General features: G+C 31.8%; 1 protein-coding gene across 4 annotated transcripts in view; it reads right to left on the bottom strand.

Annotated features, from left to right (window-relative positions):
- EPHA5 (EPH receptor A5) overlaps positions 1-17691 on the bottom strand; it is a 378406-nt gene that overhangs the window by 118688 nt on the left and 242027 nt on the right. The window lies entirely within an intron of this gene.

Raw genomic sequence — 17691 nt, forward strand, 5'->3', positions numbered from 1 at the left:
TGATCTTAATAACCACAATCCCCATTGTATGAGAAACAGAATTTAAATAATTTTTACAATATTGTATTAGAATAAAATGAGACTATATCTAGCAGATAGCATGGTGTATTTGGAAAACTTTGATCAACTCACTATTACTCAGTTATACTATATTCAAGATAATATAGTCCCATATGCAATTTTCAATCATGTTTTATCGGTATTAAACTTCCATTATGGAATACTGCAGTTTGTTTTACAGGAAATTAAGTCATAATTAGCTCAGAAACAACTTTTTATAGCTTATATTTAACAATAAAAACTTAGTCTCATCTTATAAATCCGTATTAAATAGGGTTTTGGTAACCACAGATTAAGTCATTAATGGTAACAAGGCTATAAAGTGCAAACTCTAATTCAATTGCTAATTATTTCAAAATTTTCACAATTTAAACCAATCTCACCAAGCATTTTTAAAAGCAAAACAAACACATCATAAATATAGAGAACCTACTCATTTTCCTTTCTCACTTCTCATTGATCTTAGTCTTGTATAGCCAAATGAACAACAGGAATCATTTAATTCACTAGGAATTGTGATAATAAATTATTTATCTATCAATTGTTTAAAGAAACAGATTGAATTTCTATTATACTATTAAAATTCAGGACCACCACATGTTCTCTGCCTAAATATATTCTCGCTGAGACCATCTGACATGATTTCTTCAGTATCTGAAATTATGCCACTAGACACAAAAAAATAAACTTTCTGGCTACAGAATGACTGGGAGACCTGAGTAGTGTTTATCAGCACCTCTCATAAACATCCCAATCACAATATCTTTAAATAGCATCATTTCTAACAGCAACATGACAGGCTGGAACTAGAAAAAATACAGGATTAATGATTGCAGCTGGTCAACCTTGTAAAGTCCAGAAAAAAAGCCAAATCACAGCATTCTGCTCCACACTAGTAATGTTACCAGATATTTAAGTGTTAAGCCATGGGACTAATGTTAGTGAATCAAACCACACATTCTTCAGTTGTGGGAAATATCTGCTGCTGAAGTCACATGTAAGGCCATGTTTCACTCCAACAGATCACGTAGAGAAATTTCTAATGCTGACAAAACATATCATTATATATCTATCATCATAAGTTTAAATGGCATAAAACCCACATTTTTTGTTCCACTGGAACAGTAGTCTAGATTTCTATTTATTTTAAAAAGTAAATGAAATGTAAATAATAACTGGCTGCAAAGTGCCCAAGATGTATTTTGAATAAATTTCAGTTATTAGAAAGAACTAAGTCCAAATTTTACTTTGAGAATTGTTTAACCATTATCGGCTAAGTGAATGAACAAATATACGTATGTATACATAGAGAAAGAGGCTACTGTAATTGCTGTACCATAAGAGTACATAATATGTTACATTTATAAGAAACATTATGTGTCAGTTTATAGTTTAAGCACTTTATATACATTAACTCATTCAATCTTCCTAACATCATTAGGAAGTAGAAACTATTGTCGTCCCTTTTTGATGCACAGAAGTTAATTATCCAAGTTCAGTCCACCAGGAATTGGCAGACCTTAGCAGTCTTTCTTCGGAGATTGTATTCTTGAGTATTATTCCATAAAATAATGAAAGAATAGCTCTAAATAGAGTGTTACGTTTAATGTCATCTCACATAAAATTATTTTAAAGATTATTCAGATTATCTAATTTCCTCTTGGAGTATATAAATGTCTCAATTTTTGCTGTTTCCTTAGTGCTTTGCAAAGCTGATTATAAAAAGCAGTAGGAGAAACAACTGTCTCTGAAAAAAAATTAAGCAACTTTTTATTGCACATTCTGTGACATGAAATTGTATCAACTCTTAGTTGTATTACTTAAAACAAAGTTTTACAACTATTTTCGATCTACCGTGATACATTGATATGACAGCATTCAAATATATAAGAAATATCTCTACATACTTCTATACTGGTGAAACTGGAAAATCGTCTTCTGAAAATAAGCCAAGATAAATCCTCACAATGACTAACAGTACACACATAATGACTGCTCTCTGCATGCTGCACCATATTCATATTCTGCACACTATTCAGATGAACTGTGGATTTTGAGAAATATCCTGCGTGCTAAATGCAAATTCAATTTTTTTCTACTATTCAGGACTACACATGTAAACACTTTGAAGCAAATATTATGATACAGATAGCCATAAATATCCTCTAGTTTATATATATTTAAAATTATGTATGTATATATTTCACAAACTTTGATACGTCATGATTAATAAATAATAACTTGTAAAAAGTAACATAAAACATTCATGTGGAGTAACACAGCAGAGATCTGAAGGACTCATATATAAGTCTCTTCCTTTTTTGTCTCAGCACATTCCTTTCCTCAAAACTCAAGACATCTCTCTCTCCATCTCATGGGCTTTTAATAGATCTCTCCATTTGCAACTCTTCTCGTCCTCTCTCCTTTTTTCCCCTAATATTACTGAAAAACTACTGTGTGCCAAGCACTAGTGAGTTGGGCTATTGCAATCAACAATTCCATGTGTCCTGGCCAGTGACCATACAACTAGGAATATTAAAAATAAATTGTTTGGAGAAAGTATTATATATCACAGATATAGAAAGTTAGATCATTCCTCTGAAAATCTATATACCTGCATTTCAGATTATACAACTCTTGAGCACAGAGAGTGGCCTCATTTATCTTTGTATCCTCTATAGCTAGAAAAAGAACAAGCATGTGGTATGTGTCCAATAAAAAAAAAACATCCAATCCATCAGGAAGTCAATGAAACAGGAAAGTGATATAAGATATTTCTGACACGTAGTGAAGATGTAACATCATCATTAAAAACATAATAGACTATTACTTTCTCAAAATTTATGGATAAAACTGACAAATGTCAGTTTACTTGTAGATGAAATTTTATTTAAAAAAACAGAATTGAGTAAACTTGAAAAAAAACCTTTATGACATTATATTACAAGTCTGATTCTAGCTCAAGTTTAATGACTAACTACATATTTTATGAGCAAAAATGATACAAAAATAACCAATTCTTATAAATTCAAGGGGGAACTGGGGCAAGTGAAAATTGCTAAGCAGCACAATTAATGTCATTTTAATACGCTTTTTGAAGTAACGGCTACATATAATTGACTGCTATAATATAATGTTTGCAAATGTAGAAACTTGCCATAGATATAGAAGTGAAATAGGTAAGAGCAAACTGCGATCCAATAAAATCTATTAAAAATATTGGAAACAAGGTTGATTAACAATACTTTATAGAGAAAGTCTATAGTTATGTAACGGAAAAAGGTCAGAATATGTTTGAAACCTTTGTTGAAAATCATCTAACAAGCTTTAGACTTCTATGTTGAGTTCCTTTTTGTTGTTCTGTTTTGTTTTTGTTTTTGTTTATGTTTTTGGTTTTGTTTTGTTTTTTGATATGGAGTCACCCCGTCTGGAGTGCAGTGGTGCATTCTTGGCTTACTGCAGCCTTGAAATCCTGGGCTCAGGAGGTCTTCCCACTTCAGCCTCCCAAGTATCCTGGAATATAGGTGGGCAACGCTATACCTGACTAGTTTATTTATTTATTTACTTATTTACTTATTTGCTTATTTAATCCTGTTTCAATCTATTAATCCTTTTTCATTTTTTCATTGCCATTAGTTCATCAATTATCACTCTCTACCACTGCTGTCATAGCCGCCTAGAGTAGATTGTATCTTATTTTTATTTGAAGTAGATAAATAAATTTTGCACATAAATTAATAAATTATATATATTACATATATAAATACATTTGTAAATATATTTAGTGCCTCTATGATTTAAGTACCAACAGCTCATAGAGGATTTGGGATTTAAACACATTTATGATTCTAAAGGTACTTAACGTGATCCTTCTAAATATAATGATATAATGTGGTATTTAGTAAAGCTAATTCAAAGAGAGATGTAGGATAGTGATCTATGCAAAACACCCACTAATGCAAATCATTACATACAGGTTATTAAGTATGCAAACCAGAACAAAATAAAATTTTTGAGTACTGAAGCAGATTCTTCTTAGTTCATTAAAAACACTGTAGGGTATTTGTTTTTGACATAGTTCTTTATATAACTTAAAAATGACTTCCATAATATAAACACTTTTGTTGTGCAGTGAATATAGAATCTAAACTCAATTTAGGTAAGAATTTGGGAAGGTTCCATATTAAAATACACATAAATATAAAACAAAATATTCTAATGTCTATTCTAATTACTAGACCTCTCTTCAGTGGAACAAAGCTGTAAGACCACACCAACATATTTTATATTCCCTTAGAATGTATAGTGATAACATTATGTTGGCCAGAACATGCATAGTTAAAACGTAATGTTGGCCATAGAATATGGGACCCTTGATTCTATTCCTCCAGATACTCAGATATATTTTAACAAAGCCTGGCCAAAGTATACTATCATATAAATTTCCTATTGCTGCTACAACAAATTACCAAAAAACTAGTGGCATAAAACAACACAGATTTATTATCTTACAGTTCTAGAGGTCACAAGTCTAAAACTCAAGGTGTTGGCAGGGCTGTGTTTCTTCTGGAGGTTTCAGAAGAAAATCCATTTCCACGTCTTTTCTATCCTCTAAAGACTACTGGAATTCCTTGGCTCCAGCCTCTTCCTTCATGTTCAAAGCACGTTCACTCCGCTGGGCGCGGTGGCTCATGCCTGTAATTCCAGCACTTTGGGAGGCCGAGGAGGGCCGGATCACCTGAGGACAGGAATTCCAGACCAGCCTGGCCAACATGGAGAAATCTCGTCTCTACTAAAAATACAAAAATTATCCGGGTATGGTGGTGGGCGCCTGTAATCCCAGTTACTCTACTCAGGAGGCTGATGAAGGAGAATCGCTTGAACCAGGGAGGTGGAAGTTGCAGTGAGCCAAAATCGTGCCACTGCACTTCAGCCAGGACTAAAAGGTGAGACTCCATCTCAGAAAAAAACAAACAAACAAGAAAACCTCTCACTCTAGCCTCTGGTTCAGTAATCACATCTCCTTTTTATCTAACTCTATTGTCTCTCTTATATTAATATAAACACCCTTAGACTACAGTGGTTTAGGATAATCTCCCTATACAGGATGACCTACCAATCTCAAGATTCTTAATCTAATCACAGCAGCAAAATTCCTTTTTCCATTTAAAGTAACATATTTCGAGATTCTAAGGAACAGGTTGTGGATATTTTTTTTAGAAGGGCATCATTATTCAGCCTACCACACCTATATATATCCGGGTTTTCGCCATATTTGTGTCTAATCTATATCATTTTATAGGCTTTGCATGTTTACATTCTAGGCCAAGACAAAAGTTTTATAATAATATCTTTATTACGGATTTGTTAAATGTACCTATAAAATTATATTTTAGGTATACATACCCAAACACTTTCCATAGGGCTACTTAAACATAGTTAGCAAATTAATATCTTATTTGTATTCATTTATGGAGGGTTTTTTTTGGAAATTGATCTAATCTTATTTGAAATATCACTAAATATTTTTTAAATGCATCATCTCCCTTTGCTCTTCCAAAGCACTTCTCTATTCATCACTTGCCTTTTACATAAATTAATGCAACTTTCCATCAAATGTTTCAAAATTCCAATGGAATAGGCAGAAAATTCCCTATTGAATCAAGATTGCTGCTTCGCATAATGTTGTAGGCCATCTCCCTACTAAATTGTTACTTTGAAATCTAAACATTGACTGTTTTTTTTTAAGACCACGAAATACCCAACCAGGACACTCTATTTAGGAAGACTTTTATGTGATTTTTCCAGCCTGTTCCAAAAATGAAAAACACAGCCAGACAATATCTTGTTTAAGATACAGTGAGTAATATCAAGTATACATAGGAGACACCACAGAAATATAAGTCCTTGTAATTTCCCCATTGCCGTCTCTATGTGCAAATTATGGTATACATAGGGATAGGAATATGCCATTAACTGTCAATATTACATATACAAATCACACACAAGAAAAATAGAATCACCTATATTATCCACATTTTAACACTGGTCATAAACTATATATACACCCTGGGAAAGTTCATGAAAGTTTTATTGCTATACATTAAATTTCAACTCACTGTCACTGAAAATTTTAGATTTGTGTAATAGGCATCTTGGATCAGTCCATGGTTTGTATGCACTGTTAGTTTTCTTGGCACAGAGTAGAAGCATTTTAATTGATGAGTCTACACATATGGGCTAAGAATAATATTTGCAGAATCTAGATTAAGTGTTCTTGAAGGCATACAAAATATTCATAATGGTATTTGTATGTTTTTTTTTTAAATCTTCAAAGGATTCTTTTAAGTGTAGAAGATACTAAGAAATCAAAATATTTATTACAAACCTTGATGCTGATTCTCATAGCCACAAGGACAAGGGGAGAATTGGGATATCTAATTAGATTGACATATTCTTGAAATACTCCTAGATAAATTAAGGATTTATAAACAAAGTACTTGTCTAGATGTTGCACTGTTTTCTTCTTTTTACACTTGTTATCTGAAAAATCACTGTGGCTGCGGGAAATCCCAGATCTAGAGTTGAGGAAGAGCTTCCATTCTAGTTCTGTCACTATCTTAGCATTAGGGGCAAATAGTTGAGCCTTTTTATATGTAAAATTAGGGTGTTAATGCAAACCATTTTCACTAGTTCCTCTCTGATGGTTAAAAACATACTGCAAGCATGGAAATGAAGCACTGGAAAAAAAAATCCATCCACAATTGGTGGATTCAATTTTCTGACTGCATATTGAACATCTCCAATTAAATACCTGCATTAATAAAATGTAACTATTATATAAAATTTAAGTATGATTTTTTCTACCCTTTGATTTTAAGCATTTATTATAATGTTAGAGTTAAATTACAAACTTTTTCTCAGTGATTGTAAATACTATAATGTTCTCAATGAATAATAACTACTCTTAGTAATGAAATAACTATAAATAAGATCAAGTTCTTTTCTGTGAGGTAGGCTAAGCTGTTACTGATGAGAGCTGCTTAATTTGACTTATATTTGTAGGAGTTAGGTCCGTTTGGACATATTCATCTTTTGACACAGAGTTGTTCTGATAAAATAGAACTTGGGGAATCAGAAGCCATTATATAAATTCTTACAAATGGATGATTTGTATTCTTCAGACAGTATTTATCACTTTGGAGAAATATTTCTATATTTCCTAATGAACTGCTATCAAGGTCTACTAAAATAGTACTATAAACACACACACACACACACACACACACACACACAATGTAACTAACATCTATTAATCCATGATTTCTCGAGACACTCATGTAAAAAAAAAATTCCATCCATCATATTTTATACTCCTGGTTACTTAGAGGGTAAGACGATTATATCTCCTATCATTAAATCACCCCCAAATAACTCAATGGAAGTATTGATGGAACAATTCAGAGACAGATAAAACAAAAACTAATTGGTACCACATGCGTAGGAAAAGTTGACTAATTTGATTCAATGTTTTTACTTCTGAATATGTGCAAAATTCGGTAAAATATCCTTAGATGAACAATGTAGTATATATTTTGAAATCTACATGTTTGAAACAGTTAAATCAGCATAAGATCAAATAAACATAAGATTACTGGAACGATAACTGACTTTGACTATTTACACATGAGATCACCTATCCATAACTAACTTGCACCTAGTGGCATTAGGACAGTTTAATGACTCTCTGATCAATTACATAATGCCAAAAGTTCCCCCTCCCTTTATTTAGCACTCATTTGTTTTTTTTATGCCCTCTTTAGAAAACAATATCAAGCTTTTGATGTACATATTTTCATCATAATAACATAGTAGGGAAGAAAAGGATCCTCTTTTTATAGCGTTCACTGCCAGGAATTTATGAATGATGTGCTAATTTTTGTAAGTGTGCCTAAAGAGAATGAAAGGGTTATTTGAAGAATATGTAAACAAGATTAAAATGTAAAAACAAACAATAATTTCTAATAGAAAAAATGAAGTGTTAACACTATTATAAGTTATTTACAATATCATTTTATTTTCCCACTTTACCCATGTGTAACGAAGGCATTTTTGTCAAACTTATTCCAGAATCTCAGCTTGCAATATTGCAAAGAAGGCAGAGCCATCCTACTGAGTTTATAAGTTTTCACAAAACAACTCTGGCTTCCTGCCAATCAGAGCCTATTTCTTACTGTATTCAGTGACTATCCTTCTTACTTTGAGAAGCTGGGACAACTTCCCAAATAGGCCTTAATGATGTCCATCACCCTACATTAAAGTTAGGCATTTGTTTCTTTAGTTAATTAAAAATGATATATCAAATTTTGGAACATGTCACAAATAGTAATAAAAGACTTTGCTTTTTATTAGATAATAATATACAATTAACCATATCTTCTTAGAATTATAAAGAAATAATGCATTATCTTGAAATCTATAATCATTAGGGAATGACCAACATTTCTGATACAAAGTTACCAATTCCTGACCAGAAAGTTATTCATAAGAATTTAACCATGTCATTTCCAATTATGCAACTGGATTGCATATTGGATTCAGAGTGAATCTAGAGCCTAACTTAAGTTCTGCCAAAATGCAGTAAAAATCAGGAATCCTACCAGTGCCTCAATATAGTCATTTGTAAAATTGGGGTTATATCTGTTTTACCTAACTCACAAGGTCATAGGGATTTAATACCATATTAAATTTAATTTTGAAATAATTAAAATAATAAAATTTCTATGTTCAAAATTAAAAAAGAAAATCATGAATTTACATAGTTAAAATATAAGCATCATTTTTTTCCCCTGTCCTATGGTGTCTTATCAGATCTCGTAAGCCTCATACTGCAGCCTTTTAAAAATATTTCAGAAATGAAATCCTCTGCTTTCAGAAAACAATATTTATCTGCTTATACAGCATCATAGTAGGATCATTCTTTTATTTAATTAAACACTTGCAGGTAGCCTATCATGTGCCAGGCATAATTTTAATTGCTGGGAAAACAGCAGTAAACAAGAACAAGGCCCATACTTTCTTGACATTTGCATTCAAAATGCTATTGATTTATCTATAAACTCATTCATTTAATGACTAAAAGACCGTCAAGAATAATCATAACAATACTCAAAATGCACAATTGAAGTCAAGATTGTTGCAAAAGCCTCATATTTGATTTTTCATCTTATTTCTCCTGATATGAATTCCCTGTATCAGTTAAATAATTAGTTAGTTACCAATTAATTAACATTTAATTCTTGGAAATAGATATATAAATATGGACATTAATGTAAATGTAAATTTAAATATATGCACACATACGTGTACATATGTATCCATATATATATATACACATTCATGTATAAATTTTCATATGTTTTCATCTTTGAAAGACCTTCCCACATTCAACTTATAAAATATGAGCAGAAGGCTATAGAAACACAAAGTAGACCGTGAAGAACCAAATGGAGCTGAGGAGAATTATGAAAGGATTTAAATTAAAAAAAATGTGAGCTGAAACTTAAAATGAAACTCTTCCATTGGACAAAGACATTTTAAAAGTGTGGAAATGAACAGTAGAGAGATACACCATAGGGACATCAAGCAGAATGAAACTGAAAACTAATTTTTAGAGCTAGCTACAAGATGGTTAGTGGTTTTATTTGGAAAAAAAAAATAGCAAGAATGTCAACTCAAAAGGAGGAAACCACATAAAAGGAAAGGACATTGAAGGTTTTAAGTTGTAACTATAAGATAGTGTAATGTGTAATTATGAAAAAGGAGTGACAACTCAGAACTACAGTTGAGAAGGTAAATAAAATATAAGGGTTGAGGCAGTTTATATTTTAAAATAGCTGTAACAGCTAACACTTTACAGAATGAATTAGCTAAAATATACTAAACTCTTACATACACCAATTCACATAAACGTCTCAACAATCCTATGAAGTAGATACTGTCATTATGCCCATTTTACAGATGAAGATAGAGAGGTAAGGAAAAACTATAACTAGCAGTGCAGTTGATAAAATCCAGGAAGTCAGGATTCAGAGTCCATATGTCTAACCATTGATACCACCATACTATATAATAGGAGTTATATCCTAGAAGAGGCGAGGAAACTTGGAATACTTGAATACATTCATATATGTAAAAATGACTTTATAAGGGAAATACAGATATTTAACACTTTGGTATTGCTTAGATTTATTGTACATGTTAGGTTGAAGTTTGTTCTATTTGTGTCTAATTCCTAACGTAAAAGTTGCACAATCTTTGCTCAACTAAGTAGTTTTGTTCTGCACCACTGCCCCGCACCATACCCTGCTTTGGTATACCAAGTATCAGAATCAATCACTCTTTAAAACTCTTGATAGTCCAAGAGTTCATATCTTGCAAGTCTGGTTGAAAATTCTTCCCTAAACCTGAGTAGAATTACAAGATGCTGACATAAAAGCATTTGAATTAAGAAGAAAACATATGTGAATCAACAATTAAGTAAGTATAAAGACAGATGACAGGGTATTTTGATTTGTTTTCTTAGGAGTTTGAACTGAGAATTAATGATCTCTGTCAAAAACTACTCTGGTTTATTTTAGTAATTTCAGTAGGATATTTTATTCTGTACACAATGTGCCTATATTTCTTCTATTTTCTTTTCATATTTGCATTTACCAAAAGAAAGTCAAATGCTTAGGGTTTCTGCATTTAATTGATTTAGATAACTAATTCCTTTGGTGTTTTTAAAAAGTAAAAAAAAAAATTTGTTTGCATTATGAAAGATTCCATCATGTTTGTAGCTATGATGTTAATTATATAGTATTTTACCTACCTTTTTGCAGTAGTTTGCACTAGATGCTTATATACTAATTATCAGAAAATAAATAATATTTCCCTTCATAAATACTTGCCACAAATATTATGAGATGTTCTGACATGAGGTCTTTGTGAATGCCACTGTAAACATTTAATAATATACTTATTGAAACCAAAATAGATTTCTTTGTCTCTTAATAATATATTTGAAAATATGTTATTTCTAACTTCAGAAATATTGGCGTTAACATTGTCATAGACATAATCAATATGAATACCATTAAAATATTTTACATAGATGTTATTAAACAAAATAAAGGTATTCTCTGGCTTTTATTAATTCATTAAAAAGTCTCTTCAATAAATATATAAGTAATACACTAAGAAGGGAACATTGTGATAAAACAAGAGACTCCAGAACAGAGTTGGAGATATGGATACATATTAAATTTAGTATTAGGTGTGCAAAAGTTTAGTAATAATCATACAGAAATAGCAAGATTAAGGAAAATATATAAATATTTTGTTTTTATTCAAATTATACTTTTCCCAAATCTTAAACACACACACACACACACACACTCTGAGGAATTTTCTAATCTTATCAGAAATAATGTAAAGTTATTTTCTATTACTTCATAAAATAAATACACTTGAATTAAATAAGCTAATTTTGTTGTAGTTCAATGTATATGTTATCCCTCACTTTTAAAGGCATTGGATGTCAAAACACATAGCATCAGGTCTAGTAATCATAAGCAATTCAAAGATTTATTACTCATTCAGGCATATGCAAAGCAAGGGGGGGGTCTTTGGGGAGGAGGGATACCACCTTGAGGAGGGTTCTCTGATGTCTGGGAAAAGGGAGAGAAGGAGAAAGAAAAGGAAAAGCCTTGTCTCCAGAGCCATTTTTAGTGGTCCATCTCCCTATGGGTGTCTTCAGAGGTGGTAGTTTGGGGAGGAAGAGCAAAGAAATTGAGCAGGCTGCTTTGGGTGCAACTTACCAAGCGTAGTATGAGTAAGTAGGGCTAAGATTTCTGTCTGTAGTTGTCTGCCCTAGGCCTGTGTTAATGTTTCAACCAGATGTCATTTTGCTGTCAGTAATTTATTGTTTCCAAACTTATTTCTCCACAAATAAACTATCAAAAATAAATTTACTACATAATAGACAAAAGGTTAACAATTCTAACATGGATAATCCCTGTCAATATACTATATTAATTTTCTAGTAACATCAGCACCTTTAATAACGTAATATAAAAGTTGGTCATATAAAGTAATTAATTGAAGAAGAATGCAAATGACCTGTAAACATGAAAAAACAAAAATGATTAGCTTCATGTGAATTAAAGTGTTAACTATCCAACTGGCAAAATTAAAAATAATCTGAAAACATATACTATTGAGGGTTTGAGAAAACCAATATTTCCATACTTTGTTTGAAAAAACACATGCTATTGCAAAGTACATTTATAGTATTTACTTAAATTTGAAATGTATAGATCTAGAATAATTTATCTTTACCACTGGTTAAATATATCTTTAAAAATGCTCACTCTGGTATTACTTATAATAGGATTTTTTTTTTTTAAAAAAAAAAAGGCAGGATGGAAGAAAGGAAAAAAGGGAGGGAGGAAGAGATGAAGTAAGAAAGAGGAAAAAAGAGCAATTAGAGTGACTTAGAAGAACAAATTATGGAAATTATGGTATATCCATTCCATGCAATACACTATAACTATAGATGTTTCTGCTTTTCATTACAAAATAACTGTTACAAAGAACTACTGACTTGCACTGACTCTGTAAAACATATTAAGAAAAAAATAGTTTGGAATATTTGGAAATTCAAGGTATCAGAAAATAAGTTATTTTTAATTAAGAAATATAATCTAAACTAAATAGAATAATTATCAAGAAAATCTCCTAGCTAGCCAAATCAATTGCACTTCTTGATTATATCTTTATTGTAAGTGTATGCCTATAATCTTTTTATTCTAACATATACAGAGTGTTCACTATGTGCCAGTACTATGCCAGGTGTTCGACATAGATTTCATCACTTAATATTCCAAATAACCAAATGATTTGGATGATACTATGATCCTATTTAATATATACATAAACAGACTATGTATAATTTTCTAAATAAAATGTCCAGTGTCATTCAGTTTATAAGAAGAGGTTCCATGTAGTCTGTTATGAACTGAGTATTTGTGTCGCTCCCGACCCCACCCAAATTTGTATATTGAAGCCCTAAACACTAATGCAATGGAATTTAAAAGGAGACCTTTGGGAGGTAGTTAGGCTTCAGTGAGGTCATTAGGGTGGGGCCTCCATGAAAAGAGCACTTATAAGAAGAGGAAACGTTAAAGAGATCTTTCTTTCTCTCTCCACACGTATGCACCAAGGAAAAGCCATGTGAAATTATAGCAGAAAGCAACTGTGTGACAGCTAGGAAGGGGACTCTTACCAAAAATGAATTGGACGACACATTGACCTTCCCAGTCCTCAGAATTGTGAGAAAATTAATTTCTGTTGTTTATGTCAACCAGTCTATGGCATCTCTAGCTGTCTAAGACACAGTCTGCCTACAAAGACTTACTCTTTATACTGACTCCACAAATCTATGTATCAGTGCCATTCTGTGTACTTGTATGTGTGTAGAAACTGGGCATCCAGATATGTAAGTACACACACTCAGGCATCCACACAATGATTTTTACATATTTCATATGAATATGTTGCATTTTTAAATCTCTGAGTTTCTATAAATAGTAAAGCAGAATAAAATTACATATGCCCACTATAACCATATTTTTCCTTAGAGCTAGTAACAAAACATTTTTGTAGACACTTTATGTTGTCTGTAATGATAAGAATAGTCACTATGAATTGACAGTGCCCCATAAGGTGAGAAGAAGCTGAAATGCAGAGGAGGGTAAGTGACTTACAGCAGTCAGAGTCACTGCCTAACACTTGAGATGACAACTCTAAAGTCTCAGATCTTTACTAAGTTCACCAGATCATGATCATTTATACAGTGAACTTCTGAAGTTAGAAACCCTTTAAAGTCCCTATTTGAACAAACTATATATTCTCCAACAGTTCTTTTCAAAGAACAATGCTAGAAACCTAAAACACCTTGGAGACTTGCCTTTTAGAAGAGCAAATCTAAAATGTCAGGTATAGTAGATGAGAAGGTCCAGCTGTAGTATCCTGGGGTTTGCCCTAGTTATTTACAACTTGTCTAGACTGAGGCATTGTACCTCACAGATGTTTCTGCTTTTCATTACTTTTTAAAAAAGTTTATCCAGATATAACTTTTCCCTATATGAATTACATAAAGCTATCCAAGTTTTTCTAATATGTAGGTGAATTTTAGCTGCACAAAACCTGTAATTGTATGAGATGGAATCTTGTTAGAAAAATAGTAAACATACTAGATATTTCAACAGAGGGCATTTAATACAGAGAGTTGTTTACACTGTTACTGCAATACTAAATTAGATGGAAAGGAAATATTGAGGTAACACAATGACAATCACTGAAAGAAGCAGCTATCATTTCCAGGTCTAAGACAGGAAAAATTTAAGGCATATAAGAACCAAGAAGCCTGGCAAAAGCTGGTACCTTAGAAGCCTGGGAGAGGGTCTTTGAAGGGGTGCAATGAGGCTGGTTCTAGCAATGCCTAAAGAAGACCGAGGCTAGACTCTCCTGTTTCTGTAAAGGTAAAAAGCAATTACTAGAGCAGTAATACCTAGAATGGCAAGCTAATAGGAAGGGCAATTTCCTTTCCAAACTCCATCTGCTTTCTAGTCTCCTTTGCATTCCCTCCTATTGGTGAACTCTGACAGAAAGCCATTGGGTAAAGGAGAAACATGTTTGCTGGGTCTCAACACTAGCAATAGCAAAGTAGCCTATAGTAGGATGACCTATTTCCCTGAAAAAAAAAAAAATAGTTTACACTTGCAGGTGTCTGTGTGTGTGTGTGTGTGTGCGCGCGACACACGCGTGCACTGCGGGTACACATGTATGTGTGCAAGCTTCCTGTAGATTTGACTTGTACTGTAACAGGAAACATCTATTACTAAGAAGCTGATTCTTATTTGAAAATCAGACATAGTGGACCTGTGTATTTACATAATAATTTTACTAATGTTGCTACCAAGTAATTAGGCTGTATGTTTTCACTAAAACAGTTTTATTTTATAATAGTGCAAATGTGAACTTAAATTCCAGTTCTGCCACTTTCTAGCTGAGTGATTTAGGGAAAATCCCTTACCCATGCTGAAGCTCCTTTTGTCTCTGTAAAATGAAGATAATATCTATCCCGAAGTTGTTCTAAAGATTAAGGATATGATATATATACATATAATCTAGCCAGCATCTATTATATAGTATTGCCCAATATAATATTATTGTAGATACAAGTCATTTTCATTTGAACAATCTTATTTAATCTTTATAAAATCTCAGGAGAAAAGAGTAAATCAAAGATCCATTTATTGAATGTTATTATGCACAGTACACTGATGGAGGAATTTTTATAGGAGCTATCTTGTATATATACATTGTCTTGTTTTTCCGACCAAAAGAAATTAAGTTTAACCAGGTGAAGTGATTGGCTCAGTTCTGCACAGAGTTAACATTTACAGCCAGTGTGCTTTTATTGACATGAGTTAAGCTAAAATGCTTAGTGTGTAAAGTGTGGATTTCAGATCAGAAACATTTTATTTGTTTTAATTTTTTACTGCTGTAACCAATATTTACCTTCTTTTTTTTTTGGTAGTTCTGCTGTATTATATTACCACTCAATCACTATTTATTGAAAAAGATAAAAACCCTAAAAATTCTGATGCATTTTGCTCGGTTGCTTTTAGGAGTAATTGTATTTTCCCTCTCAAAAACTTAAATTCTTTTATCCCTAGATATTTTCTCATATTCCTAGGTGCCTAAAAAAATTTATATTTTTCTCAGTTTTTCATTGAATTAGTCACTTAACACATTTTTATTTTGTTTAAACAATACAGAAAATATAGCAAAGAAATAAATAGTAATGGATTTTAGAAGAGTTGAATTCAGAAATATTACTACGATTTATGTTTTATCCTGCACTTCTAAAAATAAAATACTTCTTTTTCTAGTCTGAAAATGTTTCTTATTTTTTATTCATGTTTTGGATATACATTTTTATAGGATATTCATAAACCGAGGGCTATGGTAGCTTTAAATCAATCTATACTTTAAAAACCTTGAAATTTAGTGTTTGAGTTCATGATTTAAATTTTGTTATATGTACATTTTAAATTTGCATACAAATTGTTCAAAATAATTTAGATTTCCTTTAGTTCAGTATGTAACTATGGAGCTTATAACTGATTGAACAAAAATATTACATTTTTAAACAAAATGTCATTTAATTGACTTATTCATCAGTGTTTAAGAGCATTGATAATCAGAGATGAAAGAAGCTAGTTTAGAACAAGTGATGAATAGCTGGAAACCTTCAAATATTGCTACTTTATGAGAAAAGTTAATCGATCATATAGTTTCCTAGTAATGAAGATGCCAACAGGACTGTGAGCATTCTAAGGAAAATTTATCATCAAGAAAATTCACATTAAATATAATATCTGTGTATTCCAGTCTTAACTTGAAAGCTTGAAAGAAATCGGTTGCCATCTAAAATTTTAGCCCTTTTTTCCTGTAGGTTGGTGTTCCATGCCTTTACTTGGTGACCTTCTATTTGACAGATTACACTTACTACATTCATTAAACAAAAAGTTTAATGTTCTTGTACAAAAATATTAATTTTGGTTCAAATAGCTATACTTCAAACTACTTCAAATCCACATATGGATAAAGCTTCAGGAGCAAAGCTAACAATTCTTTTATCTCCTCTAGTAGCTCAAGGAATGGAAATATTTCCAATTAGGGATGAAATGCTTCTTAAATACTGAGTTCATTCTGAAATTGAACATTCAAAGTATACCATCTCCTTTGTCCCAGTGTCATCTGGACCATCACTATCTCTCCTGAATCCCTCAATAACATCCTATCTGGTTTTCTTTCTTCCACTCTGGCCACATAGCTATTAGCTACACAGCTGTCAAAGCGATCTTTGTAAAACAAAAGTTAGATCATGTCAATCATCTGCTTCACTCTCATGATATTTTTAATATAATAACAAATGTTTCAAAATGTGTTACAATGCTTTCGATAAATGTAGATGTTTGCTTAATTCAGTTGTACCAATTGTTTATTATTTTTAAAACTTAGTATTATCTTAGCTTTATTCTCTTAGTATGAATAACTTTATATAATGACTAGAATTAGATCTATTTGGAATAAAATCCTATCATAATCAGTCAGAAAACTACTTATTTGTTCTTTTAATCATTACCTTACTTAATAAATATATTTTTTCCTGAATATTTTATTAAAAACATTGATAAATACTGTGACACCACAGGAAAAGGAAAATAAGAACACTGTGAAGGCCACAAGCATTATTCTTGTAGAACTTAGCTTCTAGTGAGGGATACAGACAAGTAAAAGAGGCCATTACAATGTGGAAATAACTATAGTAGTAGGATAGTGTACTATGGGAACACCTACGTAAAACACCTCCTCTGGACCTGAAGAATCAGGCAAGTCTACTAAGGAAATGAATTATAACTTAAGATATGAATAATGTACAGAAATAGTCACATAAAAGAGTGTAGGGATGCTCATATATGGACATGGGGTGCATGTATGGACAGAAAGAACATT

The sequence above is a fragment of the Mandrillus leucophaeus genome, unplaced genomic scaffold (assembly GCF_000951045.1).
Source record: "Mandrillus leucophaeus isolate KB7577 unplaced genomic scaffold, Mleu.le_1.0 Scaffold437, whole genome shotgun sequence".
In the NCBI taxonomy this organism is placed as follows: Eukaryota; Metazoa; Chordata; class Mammalia; order Primates; family Cercopithecidae; genus Mandrillus; species Mandrillus leucophaeus.